Genomic DNA, 9,927 nt, shown 5'->3' on the forward strand with positions numbered 1-9,927 from the left:
AATATCTAATATTCTAAGATTTTATCAAAATATTTCCTGATTATTATTTTTTTTTTACCAAAGACAAATAACAGTGCCTGTAGATAAGTCAATCTTTTTGGTGAAAATAGAGTTGTTTCAAAGAGCTTGTGTAATGGTTTTCTTTCATTTACTAACTGGTGCACTCCTCCCTAGAGCATAGAAACCAGCTCTTCGCTTTGCTTTTCTCCATCTTTAGCTACTGGGCACAGAGCAGAGAAATACTAACAAAGAATGGATCCCACCTCCCTGCTTTGCTTTGATGGCTTCCTGGGTGAAGTGACAGAGATGTAAAGATCTTCACCATCATCCCAGACAGAGTTGTTACAGTTAAGTATAGAACCATTTTTATTCTTTCAGTATGTATGATAAAAGTACATGTTAAAACCCCCAAACAACTAAAAAAATAACCCAACCAAAAAGATGTCATACAAAAGCGCAATGGAACGTTTCAGCTTCTTACTATTAAAGCCTTAAAAATTGCTGGTTTTCATCTTGGGTATACACCATGTGCCCCTTTCTTTAAATAATATATTTTTGCTGTGAATTACGGTGACTGCTTCATATCCATATTTGCCTTATACATAGATTCAATAAGTTAATCTTGTGGGTAGCCTTGGCTGCAGTGACCATGAGATGGTCAAGTTTAGGATACTGCGAGGTAGAAGCAGGGCTACAAGTCGGGTTACAACCTTGGACTTCAAGAGGGCCAGCTTTGGCCTCTTCAAAGACCTACTAGGAGGAATCCCATGGGTTAGGGCTCTGGAAGGCAGGGGGGGCCAAGAGAGCTGGACAGTATTCAAAGACCACTTCCTCCGAGCTCAAGATCGGTGCATCCCCAGGAGGAAGAAGTCAGGCAGAGGAGACAGGAGGCCCACAGGGATGAGCAAAGAGCTGCTAGAGAAACTCAAATGGAAGAGGGAGGTTCACAGTATGTGGAAAAAGGGACCGGCCACTTGGGAGGAATATAGGAACATTGTCAGGGTACGCAGAGATGCAACGAGGAAGGCCAAGGCCCACTTGGTATTAGATCTGGCAAGGCATGTCAAAGATAACAAGAAGGGCTTCTTTAAATGCATCAGCAGTAAAAGGAAGACTGGGGACACAGCGGTCCCACTGCTGAACAAGGAAGGGGCCCTAGTAATGCAGGATGCAGAGAAGGCAGAGTTACTGAACGCCTTCTTTGCCTCGGTCTTTACTGCTGAGGCTGGCCCTCAGGCATCTCAACACCCAGAGGAGAGAGGACAAATCTGGAGAAAGGAAGACTAACCATCGGTTGAGGAGGATTGGGTCAGAGGTCACCTATGTAAAGTGAATCCTTGCAAATGCATGGGCCCCGATGGGATGCACCCACGAGTGCTGAGGGAGCTGGCAGATGTTGTTGCTGAGCCACTCTCCATCATCTTTGAAAGGGCATGGAGGACAGGAGAGGTGCCGGAGGACTGGAGAAAGCAAATGTCACTCCAATCGTCAAAAAGGGCAAGAAGGAGGACCTGGGGAACTATAGACCAGTCAGCCTCACCTCCATCCCCGGAGAGGTGATGGAGCAGTTCATTCTGGAGCCATCTCCAGGCATGTAGAGGACAAGAAGGGTATCAGAAACAGTCAACATGGATTCACCAAGGGGAGATCGTGCTTGACCAACCTGATACCCTTCTATGATGGCATGGCTGGCTGGGTCGACGAAGGGAGAGCAGTGGATGTTGTCTACCTTGACTTCAGTAAGGCATTCAACACTGTCTCCCATAGCCTCCTCACAGGCAAGCTAAGGAAGTGTGGGGTGGATGAGGGGACAGTGAGGTGGGTAGAGAACTGGCTCAACAACAGAGCTCAGAGGGTCGTGATCAGTGGAGCAGAGTCTGGATGGAGGCCTGTCACTAGCGGTGCTCCCCAGGGGTCTGTGCTGGGTCCAGTCCTGTTCAACATATTCATCAATGACCTGCATGATGGGATAGAGTGTAACCTCAGCAAGTTTGCTGATTAAACGAAGCTGGGAGGAGTGGCTGATACACCAGAAGGCTGTGATGGCATCCAACGAGACCTGGACAGGCTGGAGAGCTGGGCTGAGGGGAACCTGATGAAATTCAACAAGAGCAAGTGTCCTGCACCTGGGGAGGAACAACCCTGGGCACCGGCACAGGCTGGGGGCTGAACTACTGGAAAGCGGCTCTGTTGAGAAGGACCTGGGAGTGCTGGTGGACAGCTGGCTGACCCTGAGCCAGCACTGTGCCCTTGTGGCCAACAAGGCCAATGGTATCCTGGGATGCATTAAAAGGAATGTGGCCAGCAGGTCGAGAGAGGTTGTCCTCCCCCTCTACTCTGCCCTAGTGAGACCACATTTGGAGTACTGTGTCCAGTTCTGGACCCCCAGTTTAAGGACAGTGAACTGCTTGAGCAAGTCCAGCAGAGAGCTACCAAGATGATTAGGGGACTGGAGCACCTCCCTTATGAGGAAAGGCTGAGAGGCTTGGTTTAGTTTAGCCTGGAGAAGAGAAGGCTGAGGGGAGATTTCATAAATACCTACAAATATCTAAAAGGTGGGTGTCAGGATGATGGGACTATGCTCTTTTCAATAGTGCCCAATGACAGGACAAGGGTGAATGGGCACAAGCTGGAACACAGGATGTTCCGCCTCAATATGAGAAAAAAAGCATGTATTTTAGTCCATGTATTAATTTATCAATAGCACTACATAATGCAGTTATATAATATAAAACCTAACCAACAGCCTTTACCTCTGTTTTGAATGTTGTTCAGACATTAGCTGAAGGTGGGTGTGTACAAGACCCCTGTAGTTTTTTAACAATGGACTACATGGAGGGAGGTTAATGATTCATGAGAACTTCAACTGTATTAAGAAATATGTTGTATTTAAATGAGAAGGTTGGGATTTAAAATCTCAAATCCGATGGTAGTCGTAGCAAACCTGACCACAGGCCCAGTAATTCATTTTTAAAATGTAGAAAACTTATTTTCCCGTTGTATCTTCTGCTTATTAGCAAAACATATAAATTTTTCTGGTTTAAGAGCAGTTTCTACATTTAATTGATAGTAGCACATTAGTAATTGCAGCATGTTTGTTCCTATTTTCATACCTCAATAAAATACTACCATTGCTGACCTGAGAGGAAAGCCATTCATTACCTGGTGGTACATTTTCTGCAGTTTTCTTATAATTTAAAATAATTAAAGAAGAAAAAGAAAAAAGCTACAACTTCAAGGACTATTTTTTTTCCACACACTGTAAATTTATTCAGAGAAGCAAGAATGGCAGGAATTCAACACTTTTCAACATCCTTAGTAAACTCTCACACTGAACTGAATAGTGGTTCCAGTTTATCAAAGTGCTGTGTTGGGACAACATATGGATTTGAACTGATCAAAATGATGTGTCGCATAATTAAAAATATCCCCAAATCCATCACACTGTGCAGTACTTCACCCAGGGTTTAGTTGCCTGTAAAAATAAAGGACTGCTTGCACTCCATAATACCAGCACACTAAGCAAAGGTCAGTATTTAGCAGCCATTTTTTTCATAGTCATCTGAACCCTATGTTCAGCTAGTTCCAGTGAAGTCCCATGCACGTAACTAAAGGACACAGGTTTTCCCTTCCCACATTCCCTCAAAGTCTTTGTGTTAACACAAGCGGTATTTGTAATCATGTGCTGGGGGCATTTGGGGTGGTCTTTAGTTCCACCTTTGTTTACATCAAGAGAGGAAGAGTGGAAAAATCTCATCTTTTGCTTTGCACTGATGTCAAAATGAAGTTTCAGAGATCTGGTCTGCTTAAAATTAAATGTTTCACTGGAAAGGGGTAGTAAGGCAGGCTTGGAGGATATCAGTAAGGTAAAGAAAGTGCCCTGAAAGTGATGTGTGCTTGTTAGCAGAAGGAAGCTTTGACATCATAGTTTTCTACTGCAATGACTAAATTACCACCATTTGGGTCTCTTAATCCTGTTTTGAAGCTGATCTCATGTTTTTGTTTCACATGATAGGGATTACTTTTGTCCAGGTGGCCTTCTACTCTGCACCTGCAGTCTCAAAATATAACTTTTTTTTTGTTGTGGATTACTTTTGTAACACTTTTCAAACTAGATAGATGCTTACGTATGCATATAAAAAGGCTTGCCAGAGAAGGCAGTTTCTTGGAGAAGATGTCACTTTACTTTCCAAAAATTATCAGCTAAAACAAATAGCCATCTGTTGACAGTGCAAGTAAATTTCAGATACAATGTCTGTTCTAGTTTCTCTGTTTTTCTACATCTGTAGAGGTTAATATCAATTACAGTCAAATCCTATATGCAGAGATTTATCAGATGACAATGTGCAGGTTTGGGGTATACTGTAGGGTATGCTGACTTTGCATCAAGGGTGGGAATGAGGCCTATAAAGGAGTGCCATATAAACACTATATAGACATGCTTGTTCTCAGCTAATCAGTGAAAGGTTTGAATTTAAAAGGTAGTGCTGATAGGATTGTGATTCCAAGTCCATTAGACTAAACCAGACCTATTTAACACATACCATAGGATATGAACTACTTTTAACGGGTGAGAGAAAGGAGGGGAAAAGATGGGAAAAAACAGAGCCTTAACCTTTTCTGAGAGAGGAACTGAGGCATGAAGATATTTTACAAGTTTTCCAAATCACACCAAATAGCTGAAATTACTAGGAATTAACACTAGAAATTTCCATTTTAAACTTTGTGAACTACACAGAAAAATTCAGAACACTGATCAGAAGCTGATATCTCATTACTCGTACAAATTCCTCTGGGGTGATGGTAAGATCAGTGATGAATCATAATAATTGTGACGACAAGCAGCCTAAGAGACTAAGGCTTGAAATAATGATTTATCTTTCAGCATGAAAACAATAGATATGCATACTGAATATTTCTAGGAAGAGAGCCTGCTGCATTATAAAAGATAAGCTATAGTTCATAATCATTACCCTTCTTTCAAGGGAACTGGTGAAACATAGCCTAACACAGGGAAAATTCCTAGGCAATCAAGAGCATATATATTGGCATCTGATTGATGATTTATGCAAATATTCCTGATTGGATATTCAAGCACTGACAAGGGAATACTTAATGTATATACTTTATCAGCCACAGACTTAAGGAATCAAATAAGAGGCAAACTACTCATGTCATGTTAGGCTTTATTTATGCTTAGCTCTTAGAGTCAGTTTGAATCGTTAGATGGCTCTTGTGCTTTAAACAGCAACTCTGCGTGGTCACAGGTGTGTGATGTGCCCATTTCTGTATTGGAACTACTAAGATCCATGTATATCATTGTGTATCTCAAGCAGGCAGAGACCACCTCCATTGCCTCCTTCTTTAATCCTGTTTATCACTCATCATTCCCAGCCAACAGGATGAAACTGAGCTACTAACCGACTGCATCAATCTAGAGTATCTTCCTGCTAGACCCATACTCCGTTCCCATGGGTGTGTGTATGGACAGAGAACGAATGAGGGAACAGATCCTGCTGGGAGGAGGCAGGTGGGGAAGGTCTTAAAATGCATGCTTAATTATTATTTTTCTCTGTCAGAGGTCTGGGGATGGGATTAATCCTTGGTTTGGTTTTCTACAATATAGGACTAGGATTCAGACACCTGCAAACTGGCATCTACAAGGAGGTAGTTGTCCAGGTTTCTATTACAGCTAATGGAGATCAAGCTAAAGTAATGAGGGAACTGCAGAGAGAGAGAAGGGGCTGGGCAGGGAGGAGAAGACTCATCTCACCTTCAGGTAGACCCATACAATAAATCTAATAAATCAATTTGTTAGCTGCATTGGTTAGATCTCTGGTCATTACAATTGAATTTCAGACCCCTAAAACTGTTATAAATGCAATCCCTTCTCCCCGTTTCGATAAAACCTTTAAAAATGGGCAGATTGAAAAAAGCAATGGCCTCTGAATAAAAACCATTTCTTTTATTCCTTTAATGGAGCACCGTTAATTTCTCTCCATGCTTCCTCTGCACAATTCATTTAAGAATGTCCTTCAAAATGGTTAATTTAATTTTTCTTCCCAGTTGGTATGCAGAAAATAATTCAGGCGCTCAAAAAAAAAATCCTTGCCTTAAAACATCTTTAAACTTCAAGTCTTAATTTTCATTCTTCCACCATTAAGAGCTAGGACTGGCTCTGGCAAAGCTTCTATTGATTCACAAATTGTTATTAAAAGACTGCTTCCTGTCTACATCACTGAAGATTTTGTAAAGTGCTGCCTTCTGCATCCTCTACCTGATTCTTTCAACTCACAAACCAGTATCTGATAAGGAGTCTTCTGGTGCAGCCATGGGGCAGTCTTTGCTTAGCCAAGAAAGACAAGATATATGTGCAAGTGATATGCTCAGTGAAGACAAGCATACCCATGTCCTTTGCACAGCCAAATCTGGAGGGGAAAAATGTTTATCCACCTGTTACAGACATCATTTTTAGAAGAACTTTCTCACCCTTGTGGCACTCCACCCCTACCAGACTCTAGTTGCCCAAGATCTCAGTAGTGAAGAGCAGCATTTACCACTCAGCTGAGGGAAAACTGACGTATTTCTGAACAGTCTGATGATATAAAATTCACTAGAGACAGGCAGAGGGAAAATGTCTATCCATCTGCCAAATGCAAGTAAATAAATATCTTTTTTGTGAAATAGCTTTTGCTAATCTCGGTTCCAAACACGTCAACCTCTTTACAATTAAACCGTCTAACAAAATCATTGTCATTGGTCACTTCACCTAGAGATATTTTCAAAAATTCATTCTGTAGTAAAGATATGTTTCTAGGCACTCTGCTCAGCACTTTTAAATATTGAACAACATTGATATTTGTGCTTGTTCAGGCTTCTATATTCTTATTACTAATCTGGAGCTCATCAACAAAAATTTTTCTACGGCATTCTTGTGGTCTCTCAGTCTCATATCAGTGAGAACACACTAAGCAAGAAATCACACTGAAAGACAGTGAGCTGCATCTGTTCATCATGACACTTCTGAAGCACTGCCATAGCTCGTCTTGGAGCAACCATTACACAAGCTCTTTGAAACAACTCTATTTTCACCAAAAAGATTGACTTATCTACAGGCACTGTTATTTGTCTTTGGTAAAAAAAAAAATAATAATCAGGAAATATTTTGATAAAATCTTAGAATATTAGATATTTAACAAATCTGATGTATTCTAAATTTTAGAAAGTTTTATAAGACGAGCCTTCTGAAATCTACAACTTAGCCTGAAAAAAATTTGAGAGTTCAGGGTTTTTTTGCCGTTTCCCATTGGAGAGTACTTGATTTTTCTCACTAAACTATAAGTTTTTTCCTTGAGGATTACTGGATAGAAAACAAAGGATGTGGCAGAGAAGCTGGGTTAAAACCTGTCAGAGGAGGGCTGCTCTAGCACAGCCCTGACTTCCTTGACAGAGGAGGAGCTGAGGGTTTCTGCCTCTGGGAAGAATTTGAGAGAATGAACCTTGCCTGAAGTTTAAAAAAGGAACGGTGTTGGGACCTACCTTTTGCAGAGGTTCACAGCTGCTGCAGTCCACCTGTAATTCACTCCTTCAGTCCTACAGGAAAGGCACACACTTTTCTGACGGAGAAGATGAGAGGATATAGTCCTCTACGGTGCTATTTCCAACTGCGAAGCTTAGGTAATTCCCCATTTAGCATGCTGGAGAGTCCCAAAGAGACATGCTTCTCAGTCTGAGGTGATCTCTCAAAGCTTTAGCTTCCACTATTGATCAAGCTTGCCTAATGTTTCCAAATCCTCTCCTGCACTCAGTCCGATGTTACTTGTCCTTTTCCCCCAGATCTCGCCTCCCTTAGTGCAACCAGACCAGCTGAGCTTACTGAGTGATCAGTAAATCAGTCAGATCCCTGTTCAGTTCAGGCACTATTTCCTTTTCTAACACTTACTAGTGCACTTGATCACGTAAGCAGTATCAGCTCTCTTGACACAAGAGGACTCAAAGTTTGCCCAGCTGAGCTAGGGTTGTCATCACTCTGTTAAACTGCTCCCTGTGTTAGGCTGAGTCACATTAATTTAGCCACTTCCATTTCGTTTCATCTGACAAGTGTATGTGGCTAAATGCGTTTCTTCCTTTTAAGCAGTTGTTCCTTAGGTCAGCAGAGGTTTATTTCTGAACAATCACCGTAAGTGTTCCAATAGCTGGAAAAAACCTAAGGGGAAGATGAATAAACACTGAGCAAACATGATAGAGCTAGCTTGTAGTAGGTAACCTCATCACTGAAACTACCAGTACCAGCAGAGGATCCATCTGCAGCACTGTGCAGAGATCTATCTCAGCATCACGAAGATAAGAATTAATCTGCCATTATTTAGGTATCTGACAAATATCCTCAAGTTTGGGCCTATAACCTTGGGTTGCCCTCACAGAGGTTAAAGATTAATGAGCTTGTCATGATTTAGGTGCCTATTACAGGTTTAATCTCATCCCATAAGGCAGAGCAAATGAATTTTCCCCTTTATAATTCAGGCTTTCACCCTCTTAGGTGAGACTCTGGATCAGACTTTGATACAATTTTTATATGGTTAACATTAGAGATTACACCCACTCTATGGGCTTGGAACAACTTTTCTAATAACAATTGACCTGTAGATATCTATTAGGATCTCAGCTTTGGGAAAATAGACCCATGCTTAAACCAAACCCTCTTCTGGATACATCACATGAAGACTGTTCAACACTTCATCTTCTCCTGAAATTGCTAGTAACCTGTCTTGACTGGGTCACTTTTTCTGATAAGCATAGTATTTAAGTTAAGGAGCAAGAAATGTCCCTGCATATTTTGACCTGTAACTGTTTTGCTGGTGAGAATGACTATACACAGGTGACATCTGTTGTGGTTTAGCCAGCAGCTCAGCCCCACCCAGCTGCTCACTCACTCCCCCACCAGGAGGATGGGGGAGAGAATCAGAAGGGTAAAAGTGAGAAAGCTCATGGGTTGAGATAAGAACAGTTTAATAATAAAAATAAAATAACAACAACAATAATTCAATGAAAAGGAAAATAACAAAAGAGAGGCAAAACCCAGGACAGGGGGAATGAACAACCAAAACAAACAGCACTTTACACAGCTGCTCACCACTCCAACACTGCCAGTCGCTGAGTCATAACCATCACCCCACATGCTGACTGCCCCAGTTAATGTACTGGTCATGGCATCACTTGGTATGGAATGAACATCCCCTTGGCCAGTCAGGGTCAGCTGTCTTGGCTGTGGCCCCGCCCCTCCTGGCCCCCTGCCCACCTGGCAGAGCACGAGAAGCTGGGAAGGACCCTGACTACTACAGGCACGACTTAGTGACACTGAGTCGCTACTTAACACCAACTGAAGCATCAGATGGTGCTGATGGCACCATCGGCACTTTACCAGCTACAGTGAAGAGAATTAACTCCATCCCAGACAAAACCAGCACATGCCCCAGAAAAAGTGCTGTTGAGCTCTAGCTCAATTTTAATTCACTGTTCTGTTCATTTTAGGAAGAAAAAGGAAAGCACTAGAAACTTATTTTAATATGCATTGGGTGTAGGTAGCCAGATATGGTGACAGGTGTGGCCAGGACTGCAGGGGTGGCCCCCGTGAGAAGACATCAGGGGCTGTGTGGTTGCTATTCCAGCCAGCTCCAACAGACCCACAGCAGGACACGGCTGAACCCAGCAACCAAGGTGGTGGTACCTCTGGAAAAACTTATTGAAGAAAGGTGGAAAAAATGCTGTCAAGAGAGAGGGGGATGGAGCAAAAAGAGAAAAGTTGAGGAAGGCTGGAGGAGGAGGAGTTGGAGATGCTCCATCATGGAGCAAAGATTCATTGCAGCCCATGGAGGACCTGTACTGGAACAGGGAACAAGCGTGAGGAGGAAGGAGCAGTGGAGATGA

At 42.3% G+C, this 9,927-nt stretch overlaps 1 protein-coding gene across 1 annotated transcript in view; it reads right to left on the reverse strand.

Moving 5' to 3' along the window:
* LOC142057737 (interleukin-5 receptor subunit alpha-like) overlaps positions 1-8,206 on the reverse strand; it is a 47,335-nt gene extending 39,129 nt beyond the window's left edge. The window contains exon 1 of the mRNA XM_075094330.1: positions 7,540-8,206. The gene's annotated coding sequence lies outside the window, so the exon portion shown is untranslated. The remainder of the gene's footprint in view (positions 1-7,539) is intronic.
* Between the last annotated feature and the right edge of the window lie 1,721 nt (positions 8,207-9,927).

The sequence above is a fragment of the Phalacrocorax aristotelis genome, chromosome 1 (assembly GCF_949628215.1).
Source record: "Phalacrocorax aristotelis chromosome 1, bGulAri2.1, whole genome shotgun sequence".
NCBI classification, from domain to species: Eukaryota; Metazoa; Chordata; class Aves; order Suliformes; family Phalacrocoracidae; genus Phalacrocorax; species Phalacrocorax aristotelis.